Source organism: Octopus bimaculoides, chromosome 27 (assembly GCF_046866305.1).
Source record: "Octopus bimaculoides isolate indiv1 chromosome 27, ASM4686630v1, whole genome shotgun sequence".
NCBI classification, from domain to species: domain Eukaryota; kingdom Metazoa; phylum Mollusca; class Cephalopoda; order Octopoda; family Octopodidae; genus Octopus; species Octopus bimaculoides.
Genome location: NC_142954.1, coordinates 11879707 through 11897206, shown reverse-complemented (window position 1 = coordinate 11897206; position 17500 = coordinate 11879707). Strand labels below are relative to the sequence as shown.

The following is a 17500-nucleotide window of genomic DNA, read 5'->3' as shown; positions in this document are numbered from 1 at the left end:
TCACCACCCCACTCCCACCACCACTACCACCACAACCACCACAACCAGCACCACCAGCACCACCACCAGATCATCCCACAAACACCACCATCATTACTACCACCATTATCGTCCTCATCACCACCAATACCCCCACCACCATCACCGCCCATCAAATTTATCCAATTATAGGAGAAACCAGCGAAACATGCTCTTCTGCACCGACCTGCTCCTCTTACCTGAGAATATCACGTAAAAGTTTGGTAGTTAAGCTACCCCTTCCACACCCGGGACCAGAATAATCGCTTGAAATAGGCACGAAATGATACAAAATAGATTTATGTAAATAGTACTGTAGCAAAATGTGCCAATGTGACGTACACACACACACACACACACACACACACACACACACACACACACACACACACACACATTCTCTGCTCTCCCTAGTTGGATATTGCCATGTCAAGTTGTGTAGGAAATGCAGTGTTCAGTGTAACGCTGATGTTCAAATGAACAAAATTCGTTGGAAGGGGCTCCAGGACACACCAGTCATATTAACAAGTTCGTCAATTGTTCGGTGATGGTCCTTCAAGATCAGTTCATGAATATTCATGATGCTTTCATTCGTTCGAGAGGTTGGATCCCTGTCTGTTCAGCACTGTCTCTGTATCCTGGCTCTAGCTATTTTAGGGCATCCTCTCTTCTACCTCTCTTGTGTGTGTCAGGTCGATACCTAACAAGTAATATAAGATGTTGGTTTCCTTAATGTGTGGCCTATCCCCTACATGTTAAAGTTAGTACCTTTTTTGTCGAAAACTTCATAAGCGTGTCATTTAACACGCTTATGAAAGAGGGCGAGCGACCAACTCACTGAATAAAGTGATATAGATTTGTCTGGGCTGCTGAGATGTTCTGATGTAAGAATGAATTTGACAACTTTTAGAACTTTACGCAATATTTTCCAGAAACTTCGGCTAAACTATTTGGAGAGAAAACTTGCACACTTCTTTTGAAGTTTGCTGCATCAATCATAATGATTCAGCTAATGCTAATGCTCCCCCCCCCCCCCGCTGACTAAAATAAACTATATGATAAATAAAATTAAAAATAGATGATCGGTTTTAGTTCCACGTAAGAGTTACCATATTAATGAAGTCTGAGCATTAATTTCTACTCTGGTCCTTCGTCGTTCGACAACGAGGATTCACGTATTTGAATCGCCCCGAACGAGGTTGGTCTTCAAGCGACAAGTGACCATTCCTAAAGCGGGAAAACCACTAGTATGCCTGTGTTTTGCTCATGGTAGCGTCCCTGTAAGCTGTTAGAAGCATGACAATTGTTTCGGCCGCTGTTTTGCCCACAGAGAAACAGAATTTCACGGAATCACGCTGATTCTTCTTTGCAGCCATCAGAAAACTCGCCGAACGCAGCGGCGTGGGGAGAAGCACTGCAAAGCAGAGACGCACCACGTGGCAGTAGGACTACACTCGCCGATCGGCATACTGATGCCTGAGGACCGCATCAAGTGGTTTCTAGCGAAGGAAGCCTGAAATAGTCCCGGGTTCAGTCCTAGTGTGGCACCTGAGGCAAGTGTCTTCTTTTATAGCCTCGAGCGAATGGATTTGGTGGACGGAAACTGAAGAATTCCGTCATATATATATATATATATATATATATATATATATATATATATATATATGAGGTTTAGATTTAGATTCAAAATTGAATATGGTACTTATGTTTAGGCACCAGAATATAGTATGGTATTATACAAAAACCATTCTAAAAGCGAGGCTTATTTTGATTTTTTGATATATATATATATATATATATATTCGTGTGTGTGTGTGTGTGTGTGTGTGTGTGTGTGTGTGTGTTTCTCCCCCTGTCACCGCTTGACAACCGGTGCTGGTGTGTTTACGACCCTGTAACTTAGTGGTTCGGCATAAGAAATCGATTTATTCGACTAAAAATCTAAGGTGTTGCCCCAGCATGACTGCAGTCTAGTAACTGGAAGAAGATGGTAGAAAGAAATATAAATATACATATATGCACGTTCATATCCATACATGTATACATACATATACACACAAACACATCCAGCTGTCTCGCTATGTGCCTTTCTGACTAACCTCTTGTCTGTTTGTTTATCTATCTGTCTGTCTGTTTGTTTATCTATCTATCTATCTGTCTGTCTGTGTGTCTGTCTGTCTGCAGTCTTGGTCTCTCTCTCTCTCTCTCTCTCTCTCTCTCTCTCTCTCTCTCTCTCTCTCTCTCTCCCTCTCTCGCTCACTCACTCACTCACTCACTCACTCACTCTCTCTCTCTCTCTCTCTCTCTCTCTCTGTTTAGCTACCTTTAATCTATCACTAGGGTTCACAACAAACACCATCTCTTTGGGAAAGCTTTCCGAATGCGGTGGCGGCGACGTTGACGGCAGCGACCGTTTCGTCGACGGAAGGAACACGTTGACAATTAGCGGCTTTGGTGGCACCAGCGGCACTGTTAGCGGCGGAGGCGGCGGGAGCGAACCATATAACCATAGGAACCGAGGCAGCCTTGGCAGGATCAGCAATATAGGCAATGAATTGATTATTCGTACGAAAAGACGGTGTGCCAACGACATCAAAACTTGTAAGTAGAAAGCGCACAACAAAAGCAAAGAGTAAAATAATAAATAAATAGACATCAACTGACCATCGGTCAGTTAGAAGCACGGACACTGGCACTTTTTAGTTAGTTTAAGCCTTGTCTATTTATTGTCTTCGTGTGTGAGTTTTTTCTAACGCCATTGCATGGACACGTTTCACGTTGTTGTTAGTTACCGGTTTCTGGTTAGGTTTTGTTGCTCTTGTTAGGAACAGAAACCGTTTTGTCGCCATCGTCGCTTCGTCACACCGCGCACTGAGTCACGTCATTGCCACTGCGTCACGTCTCCCCCCCCCCCCACTGCGCCATACCACCGCAACTGCCTCAGGTTTCCGCCGCTGCGTCACGTCATACAGACGTAGCAAAACTGTAACGTCGTCGTATAAGTGACATAACATCATCCCGCTATGACGTTTCTACATTGTGACATCACCATGTCATAAAATTATGACGTTCACAAACATCCACCTCATTACCACGTTGTGACGTCACACCGTTATGACGGCACATCGTTATGACGGCACACCGTTATGACGTCACACCGTTATGACGTCATCACATTGTAAAAACATCTCATCATTGTTCAGTGACATCAGTCTGTGACATCACTGCATCACTGCATTATGACCTCCAAACACATTACTGCATAATCGCACAGCAACGAGCCAACGAAAGAGTCTCAACAGGATACCTATCCCAGCTAAAAATAGCAGCCAAATTTCAGGCAATTTCAGCTTAATTTCTGAAGAAATTGAAGGATGCATTTGCGAATGTTTGCAATATACAGAAAAGAGAACGTAAAGAATGGCATGGCTGGAGTGTCTTTTAGTATAGTGGTTCATCATAAGTCTTTTTGTTGGTAGTACGCAATATAAAGCAGGCTGCGTGTGAGGACAAGAATGACTACAATAATTTATATTTGAGTTTCAATATATTTTCATCAACCCGCATCGTTTATACTTATTCGTGTCTTCTAAAGCACTTCGCTCCTTATCGACCCCAGCACATCGACAACTCTCCTTCACTGTTTTCGATCTTCAGCTGCCTTTTCTGCTTCTTTTCAGTTGGATCCCTGTCTGTTCAGCACTGTCTCTGTATCCTGGCTCTAGCTATTTTAGGGCATCCTCTCTTCTACCTCTCTCGTGTGTGCCAGGTCGATGCCTAACAAGTAATATAGGATGTTGGTTTCCTTAATGTGTGGCCTATCCCCTACATGTTAAAGTTAGTACCTTTTTTGTCGAAAACCTCATAAGCGTGTCATTTAACACGCTTATGAAAGAGGGCGAGCGACCAACTCACTGAATAAGGTGATATAGATTCGTCTGGGCAGCTGAAATGTTCTGATCTAAGAATGAATTTGACAACTTTTAGAACTTTACGCAATATTTGAGTTTCAATATATTGGGACCGCACCACATGATAACACTTCCAATCAATTAAGATCAGAAGCCATGAGAGCCACTGCCTGGTACTGCATCCGGGCATTTATTATTATTATTATTATTATTATTATTATTATTATTATTATTATTATTATTATTATTATTATTATTATTATTATTATTATTATTATTATTATTATTATTATTATGAAGGCAGCAAGCTGGCAGAATCGTTAGCACGCCGGACGAAATGCTTAGCGGTATTTCGTCCGTCTTTACGTTCTGAGTTCAAATTCCTCCCAGGTCAACTTTGCATTTCATCCTTTCGGGATAGATGAAATAAATACCAGTTGAGTACTGAAGTCGGATCTTTTTTAAAACGGGGGCCACATTTTTCATTAATGTTTTACGTAGTGTTTTTGGTACCGAAAGACTTTCAAACTTCGTATACTTATCTATTTTGTGTTATAGAACAGAAAAATATTTTTGTATCCGAATTTATTTCATGTAAAAAATTGTCTTATTTCGATAATTTCAACCAATCACTGACAAGTATTCAGTTGTTTACATTTACTCCTTTGGCTCATTAAACGATGTAAAGCGTATTTAATCTCCATACCTTCGTTTTATTTGCTTTTTTCATTTTAAATTTGCTTTAACCCTAACCCTAACTCTAACCCTAACCCTAACTCTAACCCTAACCCTAACCCTAACCCTAACCATAGGGTTAGGGTTAGGGTTAGAGTTAGGGTTAGGGTTAGGGTTAATTGTTTCAGAATCGTTTGTTTATGTAGTCGGCACTTATTGTATATCGGCTGAATGGACGTCAGTGATTGGTTGAAATTACAGAAATACGACAACTTTAACATGGAATAATTTATGGATTTCTTTTTTTTTTAAGAAGACTAAGAGAAAAAGATGTTTTATATGACACATTCTACCAGTGTTCCAAGTTTCAAAGTGTTTCGTTAATGAAAAATGTGGCCCCCGTTTTAAAAAGGATCCCTGAAGTCAATGTAATCGACTTACTGCCACCCTGAAATTGCTAGCCTTGTGCTGGCTATGTGGTAAGTAGCTTGCTTACTAACCATATGGTTCCGGGTTCAGTCCCACTGCGTGGCACCTTGGGCAAGTATCTTCTAATATAGCCTCAGGCCGACCAAAGCATTGTGAGTGGATTTGGTAGACGGAAACTGAAAGAAGCCCGTCGTATATATGTATATATATATATATATATATATATATATATATATATATATATATATATATATATGTGTGTGTCTGTGTGTGTGTATGTGTGTGTGTGTGTGTGTGTGTGTGTGTTTGTCCCCCACCATCGCTTGACAACCGATGCTGGTGTGTTTACGTCCCCGTAACATAGCGGTTCGGCAAAAAGAGACCGATAGGATAAGTACTAGGCTTACAAAGAATAAATCCCGGGGTCGATTTTCTCGACTAAAGGCGGTGCTCCAGCATGGCCGCAGTCAAATGACTGAAACAAGTAAAAGAGTAAAAGAGTAATATTTACGATATCTTGTTACAATATTCTGTATTTCTGCTATCGTTGTTAGGTAAGCCATTTTTATTTGCCCCACCCAATTTGTCAGCACCCGGCTTAAAATCAAAACTGCTGTTGTTCTCGTTGCTACAAGATTCTCGATTAGATGTGCCTATTATTATTACTTTTCGACATGATTCCGGGTTCAGTCCCACTGCGTACCACCTTGACCAACTGTCTTCTACTATAACCTCAGGTCGACCAAAGCCTTGTGAATGGATTTGATAGACGGAAACTGAAAAGAAGCCGTCGTATACACACACACACACACACACACACACACACACACACACACACACACACATACACAAACAAAGACAGATATGGCCGGTCTACGCGGTTACCGGGGGTTTCTCGTCCATAAAGCGCTTAGCTTTTCAGCGCTTCTTCAGACTCTAAGCTCGTTGGCGTATACACACGCATGTGTGCGTGCGCGCGCGCGCGCGCGCGTGTGTGTGTGTATATATATATCTATGTGTGTGTATCTTTGTGTCTGTGTTTGTCCTCTACCACCACTCGACAAGCGGTTTTGGTGTATTTATTTTCCTGTAACTTAGAAGTAACAGGTACTAGGCTTAAAAAGTAAAATAATGCCTGTTGTCGATTTGTTCAACTAAAACCCTTTCAGGAGGTGCCCCAGCATGGCCGCAGTCGAATTATTGAAATAAGTAAAAGATAAAAGATTTTATACACACACACATCTCTCTCTCTCTCTCTCTATCTAGCTATCTAACTATCTATCTAATATGTATGTATGTATGTATATATATATATATATATATATATATATATATATATATATATATATATATTGAATTGCTATTTATGCAGGAAGGAAGCGATCCACATAATCGGAGCCAACAAAAATAGTTTACACAATAAAATATCTGACGTTATAATTACCTGTAGACACAAATATCTTTCAACTTTAAAATTTTTCACCGAAAATAATTAAGCTATTAGCCATCCTTTATATTATGGACTCTTCTAAAACATTACCATTCAACCACGGTAATTTGAATATTAAAAAATATTCTATTATAGCTTATAAATAACACTATACTTATTTAAGTAGAACTTAGCTAATTTACTACCTTAAATACAGAAAAAAGTAACTAATTGGACAAACTTACAAATTAGCCTAGCAGTTTTGTACAATAAATTTAAAAGATGACAACTGTAAAGGGTGATAAATTAGAAGAACTGGCATTCTTTGCTGCAATATTTTAAGTAAAATATTTCTTATTCTTTACTTTACTTGAAGTAATAGTTTGTCCTATACTTTTACAGGTGTAATAACTTGTCTTGTACTTTTCCATGTTTATAATCTTAAGAATATTACTTTACATGCTCGCATTTTTCCATGTTATAATATATATAGCGTCGTAGCTGAAGAGAATGATCCGATTAAACATTCGGTTTTAAAAATCATCTAACCCACCATTTCCTTTACAATTTTAACCTTGTGATTCGATTAACTCTGATGAGAGAAATATAGAGTATTGCTATGGATGGAATTAGCTCGCTCATAGCAACCTATATCTTTTTGAAACGGCCACAAGACTTTATACATGTTCCAGACTCCTTATGAATCATTTTACACTCGCTTTTTTATCTACTTTCTTCATTGATTCAAATTCGAACATTCGGACTTCACAGGTACATTTAAGAATTTATATATTTATATTTATGAATTTTTATGTGTTTATAAATTTTTATATGTCTATGAATTTTTATATATTTAGAAATTTTCGTGTACATGTATGTATATATAAATTCTTAGAAATTTTATATCTCATGTAGATGAATGCATCTATGTATGTATATTGTATACCATGGAGAATTTCGTTAAATTGGACTGAATGAATATATACATCGACCTTTGAATTTGTTTTCTCTCCTTCTTAATTATATATATATATATATATATATATATATAAGGTTGAGGAGGGTATTGGATTTAACCAAACCCCGTCGGATACAGGTAATACCGAGTAAGTGCTGTATACCGATTAGTTTGCCCCAATCGTTGTATGAACAGGATTGGGTATTATAAGTCGTGTATTAGCGTGTGTATATGTAAATATATAAAAACAAAGATAAAGAGAGCAAAGGTAAGGTTGAAGAATTTTATAGATAGAGTCTTTCTTACAGCTGTTTCTGGGAAGATCCAGTACTTCCCTTCATCGGAGACAGAAAAAATAAAGTAATCTATTATTATATCCATAGGCGGATATTTTTAGTATGAAATATCCGCCTATGGATATAATAACAGCTGTAAGACTCTATCCATAAAATTCTTCAACCTTACCTTTGCTCTCTTTATCTTTTTGTTTTTATATATTTACATATATATATATATATATATATATATACCCGGAAAAGCAGGGGTTATTTCCAGTTCCCATTCCCATTACACTGTTTCGTGTCCTACCCCATTCTCTGTTCAGTTCCCGTTTTAGTTCCGCTCCCATTCCTATGTCAATGTGTAAATTTTAGCATCAGGTGTAATTAAGCCCATTAAATATTTTATTAACTTTTACGGTAATAGTTTATTGCTAAAAATAGGTATTACAAACTATTAATATGATAAGTGGGTGAATAAGGAATGTCCCTATATTATTTTAACAAACGAATACGCATCTGAGTAAAATAAATTAAATAGATTTACAAATATATTGACAAAATACTCCGCGTATTGTAGCTGGTGCTGTCGTATGTCGTAGCTTATCGTAGCTGATTTGTAATCATCTGTTGCAGGGCCCCTCCCCAAAGGACTCATAAATTTTTATTGAAATCCAATTCGCCAATAATTCAATTGGATGTTAGGAACAAATAAATAGCAAAATTGGATTTAACGTGGAAAATTATTTCAATATACCAAATTTGAAAATTTTGACGCAATTTTAAAATCTCACAATATGTGACAGCAACAGGGAAGACCTTATAAAACAGTTATAGGACGTGACACACATACACACACACATTTACAAATGTGCACACGAGTTTAAAATGGTATATTGTAGACATATGTATGCATATACACATGTATGTATGTGTGTGTGCGTGTGTCTGTGTGAGTGTTTCTTGCGATGGACAACCGAAAAGCCACCTACCCCCTCTCTATTTAAAGCTACGTATTTCTCACACCCACCTTTCTGTATGAGTGGCATCTATGTATTTACGAAAGTATGTATGCAACGTGATGTGTATATGACAGTTTTATTAACGTTACCATCCCAGTTCTCCGCTGTTCTCACCTTCACTGATATAAGTCCCCCCTCTCTCTGTTACTACCTCAGACTTATACTTTTTGCAACCTTCTCATTTTATCATATAATTCACCCAACACCCCCGGGAGGCACATTATAGATTTTTATTGAAATTCAATTAGCCTATTATTGAACTTGATGTTAGTGTCACATATATGCAAAGTTACGTGGATATTGGTTTGGTGGTTTAGGTACTAAGTTGGTAACAGACAGGCGGACGGACAGACAGACAGACAGACAGAAATTTTCATTTATATACATAGGCGCAGACGTAGCTGAGTGGTAAGAAGCTTGCTTCCCGACAATATAGTCCCGGGTTTCGTCCCACTGCCTGGCACCTAAGCAAGTATCTTCTACTACAATCTCGGACGAGACGGAAACTGAAATAAGCTCATTGTATATGTATGTGTGTCTTTGAGTCTGTGTTTGTCCTCTACCACCGCTTGACATCCGGCGTCGGTGTGTTTACTTCCTCTTAACATTAGCGGGTTGGGAAAAAGAGACCGATAGAATATGTACCAGGCTTAAAAAATAACGAGTGGGTTCGGAACATGCAGCATGACCGCAGACCAGTCACTGAAACAAGTAAATGATAAATGATTGCAGGTGATGGTGGTGGTGATGGGTGTAATAATAGTAGTGGCGGTTGTAGTACAGTGGTGGTGTTTGTGGTAATCATCATTATACTAATGATAGTGGTGGTGGTTGTACTAATTATGAGGTGGTAGTATGAGGTGCTACCAATAGTGTTTCTGTTAATGGTGGTGGTGCTAGTTGCTCTTGTCGTGGTATGGTAGCGACGGCTGTAGTAATGTTGAGGTGGCTAGGGTAGCGATACCGGTAGAAATGGTTGTGATGTGGTGTAGTTGTAGAGCTGGTTATAGTGGCGATGATTGTGGTGGTAGTAGTAAAGGTGGTTGTAATGGCTGAGGTGGTGGTGGTGGTGGTGACGGCGGCGGCTGTTGAAGTAGCGGTAGTGGTGTTGTTGTTGGTGGTGGTGATGGTAGTAGTGGTTGTGGTAGTGATGGTTGTAATGGCGGTGGTGGCAATAGTGGATGTAGCGGTGGTGGTTGTAGCAGAAAAGCAGGTTATGTTGATGGTGGCGGTGGTGATGGTGGTGATGGTGGTGTAGTGGTAGTGGTATCGGCGTTGGTGGTGGTGGTAGTAGTGATGGATGTGGTGGCGGCGGTAGCGATAACAGTACAGGAGGTTGTAATAGCGATGATGGCAGTGATAGTGGTAGCGGTAGAGGTGGGTTGTGGTGGTAGTATTGTTGCTGTTTGTGTTGTTGCTCGAGGTAGTGATAACGGTGGTGGTGGTGATGGTGATAGTAGTGATGGTACTGATAGTGGTGGTGGTAGAAGTGACAGCGATGATGGTGTTGGTAGTGGTGGTGGTGGTGGTAGAAGGGACAGCGATGATGGTGTTGGTAGTGGTGGTGGTGTTGGCTTTAGTAGCGTTTGGTTGTTATTCCAAATATTGATATAATTCCGTCTTCTTTCTGCCGAGATATTTGTTACACCCAAATAAATACACCAAGATTTCTTTCTTAACTCTTTCTCTATCTGTCTGTTTGTCATTTTATCTATCCGCCAGCTAGTCTGTCTGTCTGTCTGTCTGTCTTCTTTCCGTGTCCGTCTGTTTGTATCTATCTATCTATCTATCTATCTATCTGTTTGCCTAGCTGTCTGTTTGTTTGACTACCAGTCTGTCTATCTTTTTATCTGTCCGCCATCCAGTCTGTTTGTTTCTATTTGTCTGTCTGTCTGTCTGCCGCTTGCCTGCCTGCCTGCCTGTCTGTCTGTCTATCTGTCTGTCAGTCTACCTGTCTGTCTGCCTCTCTATCTACCAATCTGTCTTTTTATCTGTCCGCCTTCAGCTCTCTCTGTCTGACAACCAGTCTGTCTTCTTTTTGTGTCAGCCTGTTTGTCTTCTATTAGAATGATTTGCCCTACAAAATCTGATTTGGGTAGAATCAACAAATCCATAACTGACAAAATTATCCGTTTGGTTAAGCATAATGTTGCATTACCCTTATGGAACTCTACCGGAGATGTGATCTCTTGGTTCCATTCCCTTAAGGATAAAAGAAATCCACTAGATTTATACAGTTCGATATTTCGAATTGCTATGCGTCGATCCCCTCTATTTTGCTTAACAAAACATTAATATTCGCCCGTAATTTAATAAAAACTAACCTCCCTGCTCTCTCTGGGGGTTTATATAGGGACGATGCCCTATTTATTGCACGCGGTCTGTCAAAATCCGCCGCTAAAAGGGTGAAAAAGAATTTAAGGAAATTTAGTAAAACTTTCTTTAATCTTTTCGATACCAACTCCAAAGTGGCTAATTTCCTCGACATAACGTTAGACTTGAACACCGAGCTTACTATCCATACCGAAAGCCAAACCAGACCTTCCAGTATATCAACGTTTCCTCTAATCACCCTAGCTCGACTATTGGCATTGTAGTCGCTATCTCTATTAGGATGTCAAATCTATCCGCCAACGAGGAAATCTTCAATCAACACGGTATTATAGGTATTATATGAAATTGAGTGAGTTTAATAAAAGTATTTACCAGATACTAAATTAAAAGGAAAGATCGCAAATATTGATCCTAATAATAGAAAAGGTACAAGCGAATTAAGTCAATTAAATGATTCTAGCACAAATGAACCTCATATTAAATGCTTTAGGCCAAGAAATCATAGCTATTATAATAATCATAATAGTTATAAGTGTAAACCTCCTGCTCCTGAGACTTATAATACAATTAGAAATTCTAAATCTAGAATACGTGAAGTTATTTGGTTTGTCCTTCCTTTCTCACTTAATGTTTCACTGCCTACGATTTGCGTTTTCACTTTTCTCTCCTCTGTATTTTTTTCGCACTGCCTCTCTAGAAGCAGCCCGTAAATAGCCCGTACATTTTGAAATATACTTAATATTATATATTTGTATATATATATATATATATATATATATATATATATATATATATATATATATATATATTCGATATTTCGTTTAGGTCATACGTATATACAAGCACACACACTCATATACACACATACACACGCAAAAGAAGACTGAAACAAATTACCATATTCACACACACACACACACACACACACACACACACACACACACACGTCCATACATAACAGACGCATATACATAGTCACACAAACCCATACACATAGACACACTGAAATATGCAAACATAAGGAGACAGAGGTGCATACACACACACACACACACGTACACACACACACGTACACAAACACTCGTACACACACACACACACACACACACACAAGCATACTAGCAAGAACACACAAATACATGAATATGCAGAATACATACATATAAACGTACGCAGACACATATATATGCATACACGCACGCATACATACATACATACATACATACATACAGACATACATATGTGTATACACATGCAAACTGACGCACACACGTGCGCACAACCTTACAAAAGAACGTAGCTCCGATAACGGACAGAGTCAACGACAATTGAAGAGGTTGCAAGAAGCAAAGAAAATTTTAGAAAAAAAATAAAAGGTTGGACATCAAACCGGTGTGTTAATAAGGCATTAAAACAGAATGACTCTCCCCAGACAATAAAATATGTGTGTGTGTGTATATATATATATATATACACACACGATCAGCTTCATGATCGTAAGATTGTGGTTTCGTTTCCTGGACCGGGCGACGCGTTGTGTTCTTGAGCAAAACACTTCATTTCACGTTGCTCCAGTCCACTCAGCTGGCAAAAATGAGTAACGCTGCGATATACTGGCGTCCCATCCAGGTGGGGAACACATGCGCCATTGAAACCGGGAAACCGGGCCCATGAGCCTGGCTAGGCTTTAACAGGGCGCATTTATATATATATATATATATATATATATATATGTGTAATATACACACATACTTGTAGATATACTAGATACATTCTCTAAATAAATCTATGTGTCTATATCTATCACACCATTCCACCGCTGGATAACCGGTGCTGGTCTGCATACGTCCCCGTAACTTAGCAGTTCGGCATAAACCATAAGTACAGGACCTAACAAAGAAACTAAGAAAGAACAAAAACAAACACAATTACTAGAATTGGTTCGTTCGACTAAAAACTGTTCCAAGCGGTGCTCCAGTATGGCTGCAGTCCAACGACTGAAACGAGCTACAATAATGAAACACTTGCCAGTCTATCTGCTTGCTTGTCTGCCTGCATGTTTTTAATGGCTATCAGTTTATATATTTGCTCTTCCGTTTATTTTTCTTATCTTGTTTACCTTTGCTTATTTGTGTCACCTATCTCCTTTACAATCCTTCGCTTTGACTCTCTTTTTGTTTGTCTGTTTGCCTCATTCTCAGTCTGTCTGCCTCTTTTTCAGTCTGTCTGCCTCTCTCTCAGTCTGTCTGTCTGCCTGTCTGTCTCAGCTCTCCCACCTCATGCTTACGACTGTGTTTTCGTACAGTTTCGGCCTCTTATCTTTTTCTCTTTTGCTTGTTTCAGTCCTTTGACACCGGCCATGCTGGAGCACCACCTTGAAGAATTTAAAGTCGAACACACACACACACACACACACAAAGTGAATTGATTCTCGCAACTCAAGTTTCATGTCTCTGCGCTCATCAGGCGAGAGAGAGAAATTTTCTGTTCGTTTTTCCTCACATACACAAGAGCTCTTTTGTGTATGGTCATCGTCTCCATCAATTCTCACTAATGTTATTTTGTGTCGTTGTTGCTTTCTTGTGTCTACTTTCTTCGCTTATCATTTTACTAGTTAATTCCCAATGCTGTTTTTCGATGTAGCTATTATACGCTGCTTATGATTTTCGTGGTACACGTTTCTACATTGTTGTTTGTACAATGTTTTTATTGAATAGCTTTGCCGTTTTTTGATATTTGTTTCAGCCCTTAGGTTGTGGCCATGCTGGACCACCGCCGCCTGTGTAATCACCCTTTCAATGACCAATTTTATGTGATTGGCTTTTGGTGAAGGAGGGAGTTGGACACTGCTGCCCTATTTTGAGTCTCCTGCCTTAATATTGGTTCATCTGAGACCTTGGATAGCAAGAGGTCAAGATGTTTCGAGAAAACATCTACCCATATTCCTTGAAGATCTCTCAGATATTTTGGCAGGGCGTTAGGTAGCTGTGGGCCCTTGAAACCCAAGCTATTGCAGTACATGGTCCTCAATCTACACAGGATAGCCGGGACCTTTGGAACAGTGCAGTGACGTCCAGTTCGGGGGCTCATATATATGTATATGTAATATATATATATATATATATATATATATATATATATATATATATATATATAGTTGGAATTTACAAAAAAACATACATATGTATGTGTGTGTGTGAGTGTGCATGTATATATATATATATATATATATATATATATATATATATATAAAAGATAATAAGAGTGAAAAAACTACAGAAGGCTTGTGTTACATGGTTAAAGTATATATTTAAATTTTGTCAGAAAAATGTTAGAAAAATGTTAGAAAAATGTTATAAAATCTTTTTGGTATATAAACATTGTATTTTGAGAAATAACCGGTTTCGTGTTGTCTTTTCAAATTTCTCTACTTCATTGTGTCGTGTTCGTTCCAGTCTGAGAAAGAAGAGTTCTAGATAGGGGGAGGTAATCAGACTGGAACGAACACGACACAATGAAGTAGAGAAATTTGAAAAGACAACACGAAACCGGTTATTTCTCAAAATACAATGTTTATATACCAAAAAGATTTTCTAACATTTTTCTGACATAATTTAAATATATACTTTAACCATGTAACACAAGCCTTCTGTAGTTTTTTCACTCTTATTATCTTTTATACATCCAACCACGTGCTTTCACATACAAACTTTCTCACCTATATATATATATATATATATATATATATATATATATATATATATGTATATATATATATATATATATATATATATATATGTATATATATATATATATATATATATATATATATGTATATATGTATGTATATATGTATATACATACATATATATGTTTATGTGCGTGCATATAAATGTATCTATATATATTTATACGTAACTATACATTATGTGTGTGATGGCTGTCGCTATTTAAGAATTATTTACTTAACTTAATTACCTCTTCTCTGTTATAATTATCATTTTGTTTATTTTTTCAATTTTTCTTTACTATTAATATTACTACCACCGCCACCAACCAACCAACCCACCAACCGGTCATCAATGTCCCACAACTTCAACTAAAAACACACACACAAACTCAAACACAGCTGCATTCGTCCAGCTCTCAACGGCCTCCCAAGAACAGATTCAATGGCTGGAATCGTATAAACAGCTGAACACATCTACATGGCCCTCCTTCGAAATGGACAAAGCTTGGTTGACCATCAACAGCACCGTGCACTTCGATATTCAAATCTTTATGCAGACTACTGAATGTTACAAAGTAAGTTACTCCTTTTCCCATTTCTGGTAATTGTGACACAACTTCTGGAGGAGGCGGAGTTAATTTTATAATCTAAGTAAATCTAGAACTTTTGTTGTATGCCATTTGATATACCTGTATTTGTCTACGTTGTACAAATGGATGCCACAGGTCACTCTGAAAAATGTCAGCCTATTTCGCTGTGTTTTTTTAATGTATGTATATAGGTATAAAGGTACTATACAATTTATGAATTCATGCATATATATATATATATATATATATATATATATTCTTTTACTCTTTTACACATTTACTTGTTTCAGTCATTTGACTGTGGCCATGCTGGAGCACCGCATTTAGTCGAGCAAATTGACCCCAAGACTTATTCTTTGTAAGCCTAGTACTTATTCTATCGGTCGTTTTTGCCGAACCGCTAAGTTACGGGGACGTAAACACATCAGCATCGGTTGTCAAGCGATGCTGCACACACACACACACATATATTACATATATACGACGGGCTTCTTTCAGTTTCCGTCTACCAAATCCACTCACAAGGCTTTGGTCGGCCCGAGGCTATATTAGAAGACATTTGCCCAAGGTGCCACGCAGTGGGACTGAACCTGGGACCATGTGGTAGGTAAGCAAGCTACTTACCACACAGCCACTCCTGCGCATATGTATATATATATATATGTGAGGACACATGACTTAGGGGTTAAGGTGTTGCACTCACGAATGAGAGATTGTAGTTTCAATTCCCAGACCAGTTGGTGCGTTGTGTTCTTGAGCAAAACACTTCATCTCACGTTGCTCTGCGATCACTTGGACACCTGACGTGTGATACACCTTGCACCTGTACAGGTAATGTCGATTTGAGAGTGAGATAATGTGTGGCACGAGCATTTGATCACATTAAACGAATCATTTGTACAGGTCGTTCGGCAAAAGTTGAACGCTCATACGTCGTCTTCGACCGGAGAGTCTGTCATGTGTGTGTGTGTGTGTGTGTGTGTGTGTGTTTCAAATATACAAAAACAAAAGACGGAAACAGGTAAGAGAACAAAAAACAAGGTGTGAAGGCGCATGGCTCAGTGGCTAGAGCGTCGAGCTTACGATCGCGAAGTTGTGAGTTCGAATCCCGGACCGGGCTGCATGTTGTGTTCTTGAGCAAGACACTTTATTTCACGTTGCTCCAGTTCACTCAGCTGTAGAAATGAGTTGCGACGTCACTGATGCCAAGCTGTATCGGTCTTTGTGCCTTTCCCTTCGATGACATTGGTAGCGTGGAGAGGGGAGACCGGTATGCATGGGCGACTGCTGGTCTTCCATAAAACAACCTTGCCCGGACTTGTGCCTCGGAGGGTAACTTTCTGGGTGCAATCCCATGGTCAGTCATGACCGAAGGGGGTCTCAGCAGAGGATGATAGGAAAAGTCTTTGACGCTTCGAGCCTATACTTTTCGGCAGGAAGGAATGAGGAAATAAATGGAGAATACATAATGGAATCTCCTATGAATGAGTGTGGTTTAATGGTTAGGACATTCGGCTCTCGTTCGTAAAACCGGGACTTTGATTCCCAACGGCTCATTGTGTTCTTAAGCGAGGCATTTTATTTCACATTAATCCAGTCAACTCAGCTTGCAAAAATGAGTTGTACCTGTAATTCAAAGAGCCACCTTCGTTACATTTTGAGTCACGCTGAATCTCCTTAAGGATTGTGTTAAGGGAACACGTGTCTGTGGAGTGCTCAGCCACTTGCACGTTAATTTCACGAACAGGCTGTTCCGACGGAGTGCCAAACATAATGGAATCGCCCGTCAAAGACGACATGAGTATTCAGGTTTTGTTGAACGACCTGCAAATACGATTTGTTTACAGTGGATCAAATGCATCTGTCGTACATTATTAGATCACGCCCTCTATCAAATCGGATGCTGAAATGATCGCAGATCAACGTGAAAGGAAGTGCTTTGCTCAATAACGCAACGCGCGGCCCTGTCCGGAAATCGAAACAACGATTCATTGATTGTGAGTGCAACAAGCAACTAGGCCACCAGCCTTAACACAGACACGCGCACGCATGCTTGTATATATATATATATATATATATATATATATATATATATGTATATATACATATATATATATATATATATA

The 17500-nt window shown here is 38.9% G+C and overlaps 1 long non-coding RNA gene across 1 annotated transcript in view; it reads left to right on the top strand.

The window, feature by feature from the left end:
- Positions 1–15353, top strand: part of LOC128251346 (uncharacterized) — a 41010-nt gene extending 25657 nt beyond the window's left edge. The window contains exon 3 of the long non-coding RNA XR_016238631.1: positions 15184–15353. This is a non-coding gene — a long non-coding RNA (uncharacterized LOC128251346). The remainder of the gene's footprint in view (positions 1–15183) is intronic.
- Positions 15354–17500: the final 2147 nt, after the last annotated feature.